This window comes from Megascapheus bottae, chromosome 13 (assembly GCF_031878675.1).
Source record: "Megascapheus bottae isolate mThoBot1 chromosome 13, mThoBot2.hap1, whole genome shotgun sequence".
NCBI lineage: Eukaryota > Metazoa > Chordata > Mammalia > Rodentia > Geomyidae > Megascapheus > Megascapheus bottae.
In genome coordinates this window covers 43,990,472-44,008,338 of record NC_143521.1, presented here as the reverse complement: position 1 = coordinate 44,008,338, position 17,867 = coordinate 43,990,472, and the positions used below count along the sequence as shown (strand labels likewise).

Here is a 17,867-nt window from a genome sequence, read left to right as displayed (position 1 = left end):
TTTGCTATTCTAACATGTATTAATAATTATAGAAACATAATTCTTAGATGTTAGAATAATCCTGGTGGTTTTAGAAGGTGGGGAAACGTCAGAAGTATCAAGGTACTATAAATCTAAATTACATTGCTTCATCTTTGACCCAAACCATTGTGGGCTCTCTGTATCATTCCTGTCTATCATTGTTGGTGATCCCTGTGTGCTTAAAAAATTTCCTCCAGCTCTGCTCAGGTTTCTGATAGGTTGATGCTACTTGTGTTTTTCCTATTTAATTCATGTTTTCTACTCCTATCAGAGGATGAGTACTTCTGTCCCCTAGTTGTAGATATTTTTAAATAACACAATGGTTCTCTTCAAGTGTACAACTTTACTTAAGTAACCTCTAATATATCATTCACTGAAAGTAACACCACAGATTGAGTATTAATAGTCCATTATTCTTAGTGTAAACAAAAGTTTTTCTTTTTATCTTTTTTAAAAATAAGCTTGTTTTCCAGTATGTAATAGTAATCTTTAGTCTTCAGATGTTATGACAAAATATTTTAAAGTCATTTATTTACTTAAAAGTAGCCAGTTCATATGTTATTTCAGAATCTAATAAGACCATTCAGTACCAGCTGAGTATAAAATAATGAGTTTTAAGATATTTGAAACATACAAATCTGATATCTTCATACATTCATCATAATATACATTTTATTTCAAAAATTACTTATTATTCTCATATATAATGACCATAATGGAAATGTATATGACATAGGCATGTTTTTCTTCCAGTCCTGAATATTGTTAAATTTTGTCGTTAAGCTTCTGCCTTTTCCTGGTTTCTTAAAAAAAGTAAAGACAAAATAGAAATAAAAAAATTAAATTACAAAATAAATAAAATGAAATGGAAAATTTTTCTTGTCCTTTTAAACAAATAGTGATGCATTGCCATCCATAAAGATATAGAGTATACAATTGGCTCACCTGTCTACAAGTTGTGTCAGCCACTGCATTACTTCATATCATTTTAGAAATAGGAAGAACTGTGTATTCAAAAATTGTAAGAAACTCCAGATAACCAACCACACATCAAGAATGTATTTAGCATATGGTAAAATATCAATAAATGTCAAAATGTGTTAGACAAAATTCTGTTACAATGCTTTTATGATGATGATAATATTATTGTTCAAACTCTTTCAAATTTTAAGTTTATTGTAAAAATGGTGTAGAGAAGGGTTAGAGATACACAAGTCAGCAAATGAGTCCATTTCCTTTTGAACAGTGTTACCTCTTCTCTTGTTTGCTACTTTTTTTTTTTTTTTGCCAGTTCTGGGGCTTGAACTCAGTGCTTGAGCACTAACCTTTGAGCTTCTCAAATTTTCTCCCATTTATTTTTGGCCAGTCCTGGGCTTTGAGCTCAGGGCCTGAGCACTCTCCTTGGAATTTCTCAAGACTAGAGCTCGACCACTTGAGCCTCAGCACCACTTCTGGCTTTTTTTTTTCCTATGTAGGTTGAACCCAGGAATTGAACCCAGGTCTTCGTGCATGCCAAGCAAGCACTCTACCAGTAGGCCAAACTCCCAGCCATTTTCTCCCATTTTTAATGCTTCCAAACCCCTCCTCCATTGTAAAGTTCATTTCCAACATAGTGTTTAATAAGTATCACTGCTGAATTAATTCAGCCTCAGAAAACATTAATTAAAAGGAATAAAATTCACATCTGTTAATGAAATTGTCATTTTGTGAGATTATAAACTTCCACCCACTCTGTCACGAATCCTGATTATCTGAGAAATTCAACATAAATATGTACATTGATTCCCTCTGAGGAGTGTTAGTATTAGATATGTATGATTCATTGTCCAATAAAAGAATAATTGATTACTCTGAAATAGACACATTTTTCCACCTGTGACTCAGAAGCTTTAGTAAAATCACATTTATCAAACTCACAAAAATTTTAAAAGTACAACAATCTTATTATATTAACAATATTTTCAGATAGCTGGATCTTACTTTAGGCAAGAATTCTGGTAGTAAAGACATGTTAAGTGCTCTTCACTGTTAAATCTTACTATGAAATGTTACAAACTTTTCTCCCAAAAAGAAGGGAATTGGTCAAAAATAAAAAAATGACAAAATCAAAATGTCTCCTGACACACCATATTACTATTACTAAAATGCTTTAGCCAATTATAAGACAGCTACAATTAGAATTAATATTTCTTTTCGGAAAAGTTACCAATACATCCATCTTATTTTTTTCCACTGGTTCTTTTAATATCTCCAATGAACAGTGAATGTTTCTTTGTTTCCTTTCCCTGCCTAAAGTGCAAAAAAATGGAATTACTGAAATATGTTCAGAGCTGGACGAAGGCTCTGAGTGATCATAAAGAAAGTTCAGTGGATGGAGTGCAATATTTGAAAGCAAGGAAATTAGCTACAGGATGTAGTGCTGGTAAATAAGAGAAAAGAGATGAGAAAAATCCACCAGCACATGGCTTTTTTTTTTCCCCCCCAAAGGAGATACAATCCTATCATGGGGTTTTTCTGCCTGGGCGGGCCTTCAACTACATTCCTCAAATCTCATCCGCCGGAGTAGCTAGGATTTCAGGTGGGAACCACAAGCTAAGCCTGGCACTTTCTAAGTGTCTAATGAGACTCTGAATAAATTACCTGACGACCAGTCCATCCCTATTTTCTCCCCATTCTGCCCACTGGCTCCTAAGGCCTCTAAAAGAGGCTGATTGGTTCCTTTACACAGAGAGATTTACTCAGATACCAGTACAAGTCATTGCCCACCAGGGGTTTCATTGTCTTAGGTCAGAAAGTCAGTTCAAAGGGGGACCCCGCCTTGTCCCTATCCAGGGGAGACAATCTGCAGGGAACCCTAGGAATGTCCAAGCCCAGAGGAACCAGGGACTAGTCCCTGAGCAAGTGGAGAAGTGGGTCCCTGGCTCTCAGCCTGCCTCTTCCTCTTCACTTTCACGATACTGTCTGCGTGGGTGCTAACTGAAGAGGTCAGAATCATCTTCAGAGCCAGACTCTTCTCCTGAGGTTTGTGGCTCAGCTGCGAGCTCTGGCTGAGGCTGTCTGTTCCTGTTGTTCTGTTTCTCAGCCACTTCAGAGAAGGCTTCAGGCCAGAGCCCTTCCTTCTGCAAAGAGCGCACATGGTCCTTGCAGAGCACAAAGGCGATCTCAGCCTTCACTTTCTGTCCCTCCTCAATGGGGTCAACAATGAAAAAGTCTCTCTTGATCCAGATGTGCTCAAGGTACTTGGAGTGCATGCTCACCAGGAAGCGCTGCCCTTGTGCTGTCTCCACCTGATGTGGATTGCTTCCTAGGGTCCTGAGTGCCCTCACAATCTGCTGCTGGCCAGAGGGCACCATGTGTTCCCCCAGCACCTCTTTCCCCACATGCTTCCTCTTGGTGACCTGAGACATGCTGAGTCCTGTCCAGAGCACTGAGTGAAGCAGAGACTGTCAAGTTCTCTTCACAATGTCTTTGGATGGCACACTCAGAAGTCAAGAGTGCTGGGAAGATGAGTCATTCCTAGTGAGGAGTGACTTCGGCCTCAGGTCCCATGGGCACCATCAGGTAGGCTGACACTGGGAAAGACTCCAGCGCATACGCTTCTAGTCGCCATGTGATTGCCAGCTGCAGAGCCTCCCTTGGCTGGAGACCGAAGGAGGCCCCTGAGCACTGGAGGGATGAGGCCCCAAGGCTGAAGCGGGCCTGAGGACACGCCTTCAGAGCTGACTCCATCCTGCTGCAGAGGGGACTGCACCAGACACACAGAAACACAAGAATCTTATTTCTCATCAACCTAGAGCACCATTCATGATACTTTGATCCATGTTGGCTAAATGAGGGAAACTGTTCCTTCTGTAACAGTTATCCAAGAATGAAGACTCCGGGGTTTAGAACCCCAATACTGACTGTACAATTACAGGAGCAGAATGAGAAACTGGCTGGAAAGACTGCTTGGAACTGATCTGAGGTGGTAGATACAAAAGATGGGGGGATTTGACAGCAGACCCAAACAGCTAGATGATACGGAAATGTCGTGCTTCTTTTTACATGATGCTTTGCTTTGCACAGGAATTCAATTATCGGTGTTTTGTGTCTCAGATAAGTATTCTGTTTGACAGGATTCAAATGAAGGTTGTTTCTTTGGAAATCAGCTCTGTGCTGATTTGCAATAAAGTATGGAAGTTTTACTGAAAAGAGAGAGAGAGAGAGAGAGAGAGAGAGAGAGAGAGAGAGAGAGAAGAGATGAGGTATGATCTATAAAATATTAGTGTTCAAATAAATAGAAGATTGAATAAAAGATGTAACCAAAGTGGTGAATTCTGCAGATATGATTCAAGGTAATTGTTCTGAGTTATGTTTGGCAAATCATGAGGGAAAATGTAGGATGAGGGTTGATATGAATAATATGTAGTAAGAATTACTACAGATTTGAGAGAGGACACTCCTGTGATCAATAGAGTCATGAATACGTTGAAATACACAAAAGAGTCATGTTTGATTGTCACCATGGTTAACTATTTTAGTGACACTAAAATAAGAGTAAATGTATAGGAAATATGTTTTCTGATGAGAAACTAAAGTTACTTGAAGTTTCATGACACCCTGAAATGATTGTGGCATACCAATAGTTAACAAAAAAAGCATGAATTTAGTAGAAAGATTGTGACTGAAATATGCCATTGGAAGGCAGCTGTGTATTGAAATTAATTTAAACTTTAAAAGATGAAAGACATTTAATGAAAAAAGAATCCCAACCAACTTAAAGGTTTTGATCAACTATAACACTTAAGAGAAATTAAACTCTATTCCCTGAGAGATAATACTTTAGAAAACACGGTCTTAAGTTGAGATCTGAGAAAAAACTTTTGTAGCCAGCCCAGGGAAATATATCTATGAGATCTTTATCTCCAGAGAACTAACAAAAAGCTGGAAGTAGAGTGGCTGAAATAGTAGAGCTCATGCCATGTGTTAAAAAAAAAAAAGAAAAAAGAAAAACTAGCAAGAGCTCAAGGCCTTTAGTTCAGTATCACTTAGAGTCTCATCTGAAAAAAGAAATCAGTTCCCATGAAAATATTAATATATTTTATATCTTTCATTATTACTGTACCTTCAGTTGAGAAAAATAAGGCCAGAGGAAGAAAAATAGAAAACAACCCAATTGAATATTTTATTCTATTCTTATCTTCACAAGAGGTTTCACTAATAAAAATGTATAGTACTATATTCAACTAATGCTAATGACACTAATCTCTATCTCTTAAAAGTAACAGAAAAACTGTGACAAAAATGTTAACTGCAATTTCTCAAGGGGAAGAAATCAACAGCTTTTATTTCAGCTTTGAATATTTTTTTTAATTTCCTTCTGATTCTCTTGACCTCTTTTAGCAACCAGAAATTCATTCACTGATGATTAATTTAGCAGAAAGAAATTCATGATCTCTTTAATTTAGTATTTCTTAAGGATAGTTTTTTTCTTTTCTGCTTCTTTGTAAACTTTCAAGCTTAAGAAAAGAGTCTTGCTGAAAATTACATTAAAAATTAAATCAATGAATGTCAATATGGCACAGTAAAAAAATGATGATAAGTTACTTAAAATCACTAAATGTTAATAAATGTTGTTCTCAAACAAAATGGCATGAAAAACTGCAATATAAGTTAAAGTTCCATATTCTGTTTCTGTGTAAATTTAAGCTTTGTATAAATATACTCCATCAGCATATATACAATATTTCATAAAGTGAAATAGATCTGTTATTCTATGGAATCCACTTCAAATATGAAATAAAATAAATGTAAAGCAGACAATTTCATTTCAGTTTTAGAAAACTAAAATTCAATTAAGCCACTGGAGTTTAGAAATAAATGATTATTGAGTAACTTCATATAACATTAAAAGGAAAAAGTATGTATGTTGGAAGTGCTTAGCTTTTTAGTTCTAATCAAAGTGTGTAAAGAATTAAATTTCAAATTCATAAACAAAAAGAAAAGGATGATATAAAGAAAAATAGAAAGAAAGTCCCTCAACTCAAAATACCAGCATAACTGAGCAGTTTCTTGGGCTGAATGTTTAAGATGTAGACTTCTACTTGCCAATTTCCTTACCCGAGGCATAAGGAAGGCTCTAGTAAAGTGTATTTTCATCAAAAATCTAAATTGAATTCAAATCACAATTTCTTCAAGATCATAAAGAAGCAGTATTCTTCCTGATTTCAATTATTATGCTACATACATACTAGGTCAGATTTCAGATGTGACCACTTGCAAATTCAGGCTCTGCACTCTAGGAATGATAGTCACATGTATTTCAAAGTTTGGCAGAAACTCTTCCTCCTTTGTAGTTTGCATTCACCTTCAATATTATCTTACATTGTCTATTTATTATTTTGATTTTTCCTCACTTGGACATTTCTTTCATATATTTTTATTGTAATTAATAGAAGTGTTGCAGTATATTCACCAGATAGAAGGTGCATTACTTCACATACATTGATACCCTTTCTCATATCTTGGTCCCCATTTCCTTTCCCCCACCCTACCCCATCTTGTTTTCCTCCCTTCCCTATCCAACTTCAAATAACCAAATACACATATATACAATATATCTATAAACCCAGTGAAATACTGTAACAACATGAGATAACCAAGGACAGCAAAAGAGATGAAAGATAACACAATACATTAAGGACAACAATCACTCATTATATAGTTTCTGTTTCTATATCCTGGGGGTCATTTCATTTAGCATCATTCTATACGGCCTTATGTATCTGGGTTTTGTTCTATTGCAAATCTCCGCTAGGAAGGCCCAAGGTTTCTACCGATTATGACAAATGAGGGAAACCATTGAGCATATGTTCCTTTGAGTCTGGCTTACTTCCCTTAATAGGATTTTTTCTAAGTCTCTCCATTTCCTTACAAATGTGGTGATGTCATTCTTTCTGACAGCAGCATAGCACTGCATTGTGTATAAATACCACATCTTGTTGATCCACTCATCAACTGAGGGACATATGGTTTGGTTCCATATCTTTGCTATGGTAAATAGTGCTGCAATGAACATCGTTGTGCTAGTGGATTTTGTATGCCCTTGTTTCTGGACGGTTGGATAAATGCCAAGTAGTGGAATTGCTGGGTCATAGGGGAGCTCTATGTTTAGTCTTTTGAGGAACTGCCATACTACTTTCCATAGTGATTGAATAAGTTTTCACTCCCACCAATAGTGTAGTAGTGATCCCTCCTGGCCACATCCCCACCAGCATCTGTTGTTATTAGTTTTCTTGATCCAGGCCATTCTAAACTGGAATGAGGTGGAATCTTAAAGTTGTTTTGATTTGCATTTCTTTTATGGCCAGAAATGTAGAGCATTTCTTCGTGTGTCCACAGGCTGTTCTTATTTCTTTTTCAGAGAAGACACTCTTTAAGTCTTTGGCCCATATTTTAATGGGATGGTTATTCCTTTGGAGATTAGTTTTGGAGTGATTCAATTTTTTGAGCTGTTGATATATTTTGGGTATGAGGCCTTTGTCTGTTGTATGATTAGTGAAGATCTTCTCCCATTCTGTAGGCTTTCTAGTTAATTTGTTAACTATGTCCTTTGCCATACAGAAGCTCTGCAGTTTAATGCAGTCCCACTTATCCAGACTTTCTCTGATTTGTTTTTCTTGGTCCTTATTGAGAAAGTTTTGACCTGTGCCAAGTAGACATAGTGTGTCTCCTATTCTTTCTTGTATTGTTTTCAGTGAGTCTGATTTTACCTCGAGATGTTTGATCTATTTGGAGTTAATCCTGGTGCAGGCTGACAAAGAAGGATCCAACTTTAGTTTTCTGCAGGTGCTTAATGAGTTCTCTCACCACCACTTGTTGGAGAGGCTGTCTTTCTTCCATTCTACTTTTTTGGCTCCCTTATCAAAGATTAGGCGGCCATATGTCTGTGGGCTAATATCTGGGTCCAAAGTTCTATTCTGTTGGTCTTCAGGCCTGTTCTTGTGCCAGTACCAAACTGTTTAGGTCACTATAGCTCTGTAATAGAGTCTAAAGTTTGGTATTGAAATTCCTCCTGTGCTGTTCTTTCTACTAAGAATTATTTTTGCTATATGGTTCTTTTATTATTTCATATGAAATTTTGGATTGCCTCTTCTATTTCTTTAAGGAATGACATTGGGATATTTTTAGATATTGCGTGGAATTTATAGATAGGCCTTGGCAAGATTGCCATTTTCACGATGTTAATTCTGTCACTTGGACATTTTTATTGTAATTTTTATCATAATATTGTTATTGTTGGGATAATGTATAGTGGGGTTACCATTACATTTGTCAGGTAGTGGGTGAATTACTTCTCGAACATTGATACACCTTCTCATGTTTTTGTTCCTCTTTTCCTACCTCACCCCTTGCAGTCATCTTGTTTTCCCCCTTCTCTTCCCTATTTCCCATAAACAAATAAGTGTATATTCAGTATATCAGGTAAACAAAATCAGATACAGTAACCACATGCAATTAATCATAAGTGGAAAAAACACAAGAGAAAAGAAATGACTCCACATAGGACATTCTAAACAAGAATTATAAAGATAAACCTCTTGTTTTCATAACCTAGAATTCATTTTGCTTGGTCTCATCCTATGTGACCATATATACATAGGTTTGAAGTATTGTGATCCTCTGCTAGGAGGGCCTTAGATGTATACTAATCATTACAAATGAGGGAAACCATGGAGCTTATGTTCCTTTGGGTCTGGTTACTTCATTTCATATGATTTTTTTCAAGTCTTTCCATTTCTTAATGAATGGGACAATGCCATTTCATTTTTTCTGATGGCAGCATAGAATTCCATTGTGTAAAAGTACCACATATTCTTGATCCATTCTTTCACTGAGAGGCATCTGGGTTGATTCCAAATCTTCGCTATGGAAAATAATGCTGCAATGAACATTGTTGTGCTAGTAGTTTTAGTATGTCCTTGTCTCTGGACATTTGAGTAAATACCAAGGAGTGAAATCGCTGGGTCCTAGAGGAGCTCTAGGCTTAACCTTTTGAGGAATCACCACCACTTTCCAGAGTAGTTGAAGGATTTTACACTCCCACCAACAGTGTAGCAGCTATCCCTAATGGCCACATCCCACCACTATAGATTGTCATTAGATTTATTGATAATGGCCATTCTAACTGGAATGAGGTGGAATATCAAAGTTGTTTGGATTTGCATTTTTTATGGCCAGAGATCTTGAGCATTTATTCATTTAAATTTCCTCTTCAGAGAATTCTCTTTTTAAGTCTTTAGCCCACCATAATGGGATGGTTGTTTCTTTAAGGATTTGTTTTTGAGAGATTCAATCTTTTGAGCTGCAGGTATATTTTAGACAAGAAGCTCTTGTCCATTTTATAGCTAGTGAAGAACTTCTCCAACTCTGTAGGCTTTCTATTTAGCTTCTAGCTATGTCCTTTGCCATACGGAAGCTCTGCAGTTTAATCCAAATCCCATTTGTCCAAGCTTCCTTGGATTTCTTGTACTTTTGGGCCTTTATTAAGAAAGTTTTGACCTGTACCAATGTGCCCTAGTGTATTCCTATTCCTTCCTGTAATGTTTCAACGGTATCTATTTTTATTTCAAGATATTTGATACCTTTAGAATTAAGATACAGAGTGACATATAAGGAACCAGATTTAGTTTTCTGCAGGTGCTTAACTAATTCTGCCAGCACCATTGTTTAAAAGGCAGTCTTTCGTCCATGTTACTTTTTTCCCTCAATTATCAAAATTAGGTCTATTCTTGTGCCAGTACCAAGCTTTTGTTTTTATTACTGTAGCTCTGTAATAGAATCTGAAGCACAGTATTGATATTCCTCCAGCACTATTCTTTCTGCTAATGATTGCTTTGCTATACAAGGTCTTTTATTATTCCATGTGAATTTGTATATTGCTTCCTCTATTTCATTAAAGAATGACATTGGGATATTGATAAGTATTGCCTTGAATTTGTAGATAGCCTTGGTAGGAATGCCATTTTCACTATGTTAATTATTACAATCCAGGAACATGGGAGATTTTTCTACTTCCTTAGTTCTGATTTAATTTCCTTTTTCAGGTTTTCTAAATTTTCATCATAAAATTTCTTTCTTTTCACCCTACTCTACTGCTGGTGAGATTGTAAACTAGTTCAGCCACTCTGGAAAGCAGTGTGGAGGTTTCTTAAAGAACTGAAAATTGACCTTCCCTATGATCCCACCATACCACTTCTGGGCATCTATCCTGAACATCATAACCCAAGATATAATAAGAAAACCTGCTCAGCTATGTTTATCTCTGCACTATTCACAATAGCCAGGCAATGGAAACAACCCAGATGACCTACTGCAGATGAATGGATACAGAAATTGTGGCATATATATATATATATATATATATATATATATATATATATATACAATGGAATTCTACATAGCCAACAGACAAGATAAAATAATGGCATGTGCAGGGAAGTGGATGAATCTAGAATGAATCATGTTGAGTGAGACAAGTCAAGACCAAAGGAACAAAAGGTGCATGGTATCCCTAATATGCGGCTATTACATCCAAAAGTAAAAGAGAGAGGACTCCAAAGTTGCATACTCAATGCTATGGACATGGTATTGGAAATATAAACATAACTATATAGACATAAAAACATATGACTCTATAGACATAATGTTTAATATGCATCTATGATATACAAACCCTTAGCCTAATTTTGATTATGTTCTAAAAACTAAGTACCAGTGATTAAATATAGAGATTCCTTTCTTGAATATTCATTTGTTAAACATGTCATTTGAAATATGATGTAAAAATCAACATTACTAAATTATTTAATAAAAAATACAAATGGAAAAAATCCCTTTCCTTACTTAGTTAATTTCTAAGTATTTTATTTTCAGTAAGTCTATGGCAAAAGTAGTTCCTTTCCTGATTTCTATCTCACACTTCTTGTTAGCCTACGGGAAAACCATTGATTTTTGAGGGTTAATTTTATACCCTGCTACTTTGCCAAAGTTCCTGGTCAGCTCTAGTAACTCAGCAGTGGAGTCTCCAGGTTTTTTAAAATACAAAATCATGTCTTCTGCAAAAAGAGAAAGTTTCACTCTAACTTTCCCTACTTGGATCCCTGTCTTGTTTGGTTCTTGCCTTATTGCTCTGGCTAGGAATTCTAATAGTATATTGAAGTGCAGTGGATAGAGTAGGCATCCCTGTCTCATTCCTGATTTTAGAGAAATGCTTTATGTTTTTGCCATCTAGTATAATGCTAGTTGTGGGTTTGTCATACACAGACTTTATAATACTGAGGAATGTTCCATGGATTCCTAGTTTCTCCAGAGCTGTTAGCATAAAGGGGTGCTGGATCTTGTGAAATGCCTTTTCTGTATCTTTAGGGATGCTCATATGATGCTTGTCCTTTCTCCTGTTGATGTGATGACTTATATAAATTGACTTGTGTGTATTGAACCAGCTTTGCATCTCTGTGATGAATCCTGCTTGAGCATAATATATATTTTTTGATGATCTGTTGAAGATGATAGGCCAGTACTTCGTTGAGAAGTTTCATTTGGATACTTTATTGAGCACAGCTGGGTCTTTATTTGTGTGGATTCTCCAACCACGAGTTCAGCCAAATGTATATATTAGAAGAAATAATCTTGTTGAGCATCAAGATAGCTTTTCTTCTTTTATTGTTCTCTAAGCACTATAACCAGTTTTGACAAATTTTCATTAGATAAGTTTGACTAAACCAGAAATGATTTATAGAAAAGGAAGGCTATACCCATGTTCTAGATTTTAATGTTAGATAGATATACGAGACAGATAGATAGATAGATCCATTTTTTATTATTTTACTAGTACTAGAGCTAATGTCTTGAGATTTTGAACACATTCTGATTCTGATCACAGACAGTACTCAATAGATTTATATTTTTCCATTTTTGTTTAGAGGATACATTGCTTTTTACAAAAAAAAGATAGAACCTCAGTGGTATTTCCAGTGGATGAACGTACTTTATAGGAAGACTATAATGGATAATTTAAAGCATAAAAATATTTACACAGAAAGTGAAAAGTAAGCAAATTTTATATACTTGTAATTCAAAATGAATAACACTTACATAAAAATCTGACATAATGAAAAAGAGTGGTTTGAAGCTACTGGGGAAAAACCTGTAATCCATATCAACAAAATAACTAGGCATAGTATACTCTGCAACTTCATCTATGTGGAAAGCAGAAGTGAGAAAACTGCAGTCCACCAGCCCTGGTCCAATCTATGAAACCAAGTCGGAAAAGTAGTAAGTGAAAGAACAATAGGACAGGAGATATGGATGAAGTATTATACTGAAAAATGAGGTCAACTCTAGTACTGACAAAATCACAGAACTTGGAATAGTGAGAACAATTTATTAGAAACTCTGACCTTTTTTTAAATTTATTTTAAGAACTGATTTAATTGTTTTGTAGAAAAAGGAATAGCCTATAGACACATGAAGAAATGCTTGACATTTCTGGCCATACAAGAAATGCAAATCAAAACAACTTTGATATTCTACTTCACTCCAGTCAGAATGGTCATTATCAAGAAATCTAGTAACAACCAATGCTAGTGGGGTTATGGCCATGAGGGAACACTTGCAACACTGTTGGTGAGAGTGTAAACTCCTTCAACAACTCTGGAAAGCAATATGGTGATTCCTCAAAATATTAAACATAGAACAGGGTTTGGTGGCTCATGCCTATAATCCTAACTACTGAGGAGACTGAGATCTGAGAGTCAAGGTTCAAAGCCAGCCCAGGCACAAAAGGACCTGAAACTCTTACCTCAAATTAACTTCTAGAAAATTGGAAATGGTTGCTTGGCACAAGAGTAGAGTGGATGCCTTGAGTTGAAGAGCTCAGGCATAATACCCAGGCCCAGGGTAGGGCAGTAGCCTTGAGCTGAAGAACTCAGGGTCAGTGCCCAGGCTTATATAAAGCCCCATGACCCCCCCACACTCACAAAAAAAGATTAAACATAAAGCTCCCTTATGACCCAGCAATCTTACTCCTTGGCCTTTACCCAAATATTCAGAAATAAGGACATATTATAACTACCAGCACAGCAATGATCATTGCAGCATTATTTCCATAGACAAGACATGGAACCAACCCAGATGCCTCTCAGTAGAAGAATGGATCAAGAAGATGTGGTACTTTTACATGATGGAATTCTATGCTGCCATCAGAAAGAATGAAATAGTATTGCCCCATTCATTGAGAAATGGAAAGACTTGAAAAAAATAATACAAAGTGAAGTAACCAGACCCAACAAACATAGGTTCCATCATTTCCTTCATTTGTCATGATTAGTACACATCTAGGACCCTCCTAGCAGAGGATCACAATACCTCAAACCTATGTACATATGGTCATATAGGATGAGACTAAGCACAATGGACTCTCTATGTTATGGAAACAAGAGGTTTATCTTTGTGATTGTTGCTTAGAATGTCCTATGTGAAATTATTTCTTTACTCTTTTTTTTCACTCATGTTTAATTTCAAGTGGTCACTATATTTGTCTTTGTTACCTGGTATAATGTATATATGTTTATTTGTTTATCTGTAATTGGGAAGGGAAGGGGGAAACAAGATAATTGGGAGAGGTGGGGGAAGGGAAAGGAGGGCAAAAACATGAGAAGTGTATCAAGAACCAAGAAGTAATGAACCCATTCTCTGCCCATTCTCTGACAAATGTATCTCTAACCCCTCTATACATTACCTAGACAATAAAATAAAATTATAAAACAAACTAGCAAGCATGGCTATTTCCTTTGTAATATGCATACTTTCCCTGAGTAAAATTATGTACAAGATCTGTTAGAAGCTCCTTTTCTAGGAACATAGGCTCAATGGTTTCCCTCATTTGTCATAATCAGTAGAAACCTTGGGCTCTCCTAACAGAGATTTGCAATAGAGCAAAACTTAGGTACATAAGGTCATACAGTATGACACTAAATGAAAGGACCTCTTGGATATAAAAACAAAAGCCATATAATGAGTGATTGTTGTCCTTAATGTACCATGTTGTCTTCCATCTCTTTTGCTGTCCCTCGGTTATCTCATATTATTACAATATTTCACTTTGTTATCTGATATACTGGATAAATGTGTATTTGGTTATTTGAAATTGGATAGGGAAGGGAGGAAAACAAGTTGAGGGGGGTGAGAGAGAGGGAAATGGGGACCAAGACATGAGAAAGGGTATCAATGTTTGTAAAGTAATGCACCTTCTATCTGGTGAATATAATGTAACCCTTCTATTAATTACAATAAAAAATATATGAAGAAAAAAATAGCTAAAAAAGAAACTCTTTTTCTTCATGTAAGAGCAATAATTAAATATTAAGTCAATTTTTAAGATAACGAATGCAAAAACAGCAGAGTTGTGATGGTTCAAACTACAAGTGATATATATATACATATCTATGCACGCACATTTATATACATACATACATATATACACATATATGTATACATGTGTATATGTATATTCTATTTGGAATTCAATAAGACATTGGATATATATATATACATATAGATTCTACTTGGAGTTAAGTGAACCATATGAATTCTTTTTTATATGAATTATTTTAAAAATGCAGAGGCTTTATTTTTTAATACTTGATGTTAAATATGGAAAAACTGATTAAGCTTACTTCTTCCATTTCAATCATGGGTATTTAAAAATATGTTGACATCATGAATGAATTGAGAAATACAAGTGATAATGTATAAATGTTTGATATGTAAGAAGTAGTTAATTTGGCTCTCAGAGTTTTCAATAAGTACTGCCTCTTTCCTCACATAAAGCACAAAAGCACATTAGAACTAAAATAAGTATGGCTAATACCCATTAGTTTCAACCTAGTTTCACACAGTATTTAGAAGTTGTCCCAGTTAAATCCATCAAAACATAAACCCTGCTAGGACGGGGGAGCTTTGTCCCTAAGGGCCCTTCTTATAATTGCAGAGACATTACATTTTAAGTCATAGGGAAAGTCAATATGGACTCTTCAGGGAAGTTCATTCTTTCCTAACTTTTCTTGTTTCTCTATTACTATGTTCACCTCATTTCAACTCTCATTCAAATTCTAACACTTGCAAGAGTAAGCTTATTTCAGAGGCTCTTGACATACATTTTTACCTGGGAAAAGATTCCGATTCCCCTAGGGATCATATAAAAAATGCCCCACTTAAAAAAGAATTTGCTGAAGTGCATTTATAAACTCGGTCCCTATGTATGCAGAAGTATAAGTCTATAATTTTTCACAAGTGAAGCTTGGCTTTTGATAATAGTTATGCTTTGTATCAAAGTCATGTGCAATTAGAAAAAATGCATAAAAGAAAGCACAGCAACTTTAGGCAGCTGCTCTGATCATAGAGGTAAAAAAAAAAAGCCAACAAGTCTATTTCTCCCAGGCCTGCTGCATTACAACCACCTACAATCTTTATTAAAAACATGTTAGCCAGGGGGTGGCTCACCCCTGGCTCATCCCTGTAATCCTAGCTACTCAGGAAGCTGAGATCTGAGAAACAAGGTTCAAAGCTAGCCCAGGTACAAAAGGACTTGAGACTCTTATCTCCAATTAACCTCTAGAAAATGGGAAGTGGGGCTTGGGTCATGTGCAAGGTGGTAGCCTTGAGCTGAAGAGCTCAGAGACAGTGCCCAGGCTGAGTTCAAGCCCCAGGACCCACAAAAAAAAAGTTCACAACTGGACTTCATTAAAAAATCTGAAAGACTTACTATATTAGGGTAATTTTCTCATTACATTAGCAAGAGATAATATATAATAGGTAGTAGAATTACAATATAATACATGATTATATATTATATATTATAATTATAATAAAATATAATACAGTTGGATGAAGAAATTCTGTTAAAGTTGAAGAATAAAAATTCGTAATTAGTTAAAAGAAAATTGGCAAGATGGGACTGATTTTACTATCCCTCTCTAAAAGCAAAAACTTTTCTTTGACAAATTACGATGTATGAGTGCTAAATTCTCCATTGGCATGTCACTTCTGTAACATGGTACAGGGTATTTTAGGAAATGACTCTCCAAAATATGTAAATGTGTTCTTTGAATGCTAAAAAACTTTTGTTGATCTATTAACTAGTTATTTCTTTAGCTATTCCACAATAAAAATAAAAAGAAAATATAGACCACATTAGTAAGGAAATGGAAAGACTGATTTTCAAAATAGAAGTGGCCAGATTATGAAACAATTACAGTAATAGATTCTAGGCCACAAAATATGGTAATATTCACATTCATGGAACAAACATACAAATAACTGTATAAATAAATCAATTGTTCTCAGAATAGCATGCTAAACAGGAAATTTGCAATAAATAATAGGCTCAGAAAAATAGCACATTTTCATCTATTGCAATATTAATTTAGGCAAGTTTTATAAGCAAAAATTAGTCATTGTAGTATTTTATAATATGCCTCACTATAAATGTCTATTATCAAAAAAGCTAAAATTAGTAAACTTCCATATAAAACTATGAAAGAAAGACAACTTAAACAAGAAAGCAGAAAGGTAGAAAGGTAGGCAGGCAGGCAGGCAGAAAGGAAGGAAGGAAGGAAAAAGGAAGGAAGGGAGGGAGGGAGGAAGGTAGGAAGAGAGGAATGGAAGGCAGGAGGGAATGAAGGGACTCAGGAAGGGAGGGGTAAGGGGAGGAGAAAAGAGAGGGAAGAGAAAGGAAGGACAAAGGGAGGTAGGAAGGGAAGAAGGGAAGAATGAAAAAGAAGGAGAAATGGAGACACAATAAACTTACAAAAATAAACATGCCTGGCCAGGTTGCATAGCTTACTGTTAGAACTCTACTCTAATACCCATAAGATTCTGTATTCAATTCCTGGCAGCCTATCATACACACACACACACACACACACACACACACACACACACACACACGCACTATGTAACATTTCTTGATACAAAATGAAGTTTATATATCCACCAAAAGAATGAAAAAGTAAAATATTATGTTTAGATAACAAAGCAATTTTGTTTTATACTAGAAAAACAATTCCATTATCTATCTAATGAGCATCCAGTGATTGAAATTTATCATTTGTAGTATACTCTGTGAGGTATTTATTTAATTTTTAGTGAAGATATAATGCTTATGCATTTTGGTTTTACTGGCTTTTAAACCCAGGGCCTTACACTTGTTGGCAAGTGCCATACCATTTAAGCCATGTCCCTAGGGCTTTGTTCATCTATTTTCAAAGAGGAGCTTCCTGCTGAAATCCTAGTTATGTCTCCTGTGTAGTTGGGACTTTAGATATGAATTACTCTATCTCCTTATTTTTTTTTAATTTATTTTTTCCTGGTCCTGGGTCTTGAACTCGGGGACTGGGAGCTGCCCTTGAACTTCTACTACTTGAGCCACAGTTCCACTTCCAGGCTTTTTTCAAGATAAAAATAATCTCACATATTTTCCTGGCCGAACTAGCATCAAACCATCTTCCTCAAATCTCAACCTCCTGAGTAGCTAGGATTACACACATGAGCCACAGTCCCCTAGCTTGCCTACTTATTTTCGATGTAGTCTCTCCCTGAATTTTTGGACCTTGAAAAATAATCCTCCTGACCTCTTATTGCTAAATAGCTTGAGTTATAGCCATGAACCATTATATTTAGTTCAAGAAACATTTTTTTCTTTTTAATCAAGTAAGTTTTCTGCATATAAGCTCAAAATAAAAAAATAATTCTATTTTTATGACAAACACAAAAACAACACAAAAATTCAATAATAATATTATTTA

General features: G+C 35.5%; 1 pseudogene; it reads right to left on the bottom strand.

Annotated features, from left to right (window-relative positions):
* Positions 1-2,889: 2,889 nt before the first annotated feature.
* Positions 2,890-3,428, bottom strand: LOC150055898 (putative RNA-binding protein EIF1AD pseudogene; annotated as a pseudogene).
* Between the last annotated feature and the right edge of the window lie 14,439 nt (positions 3,429-17,867).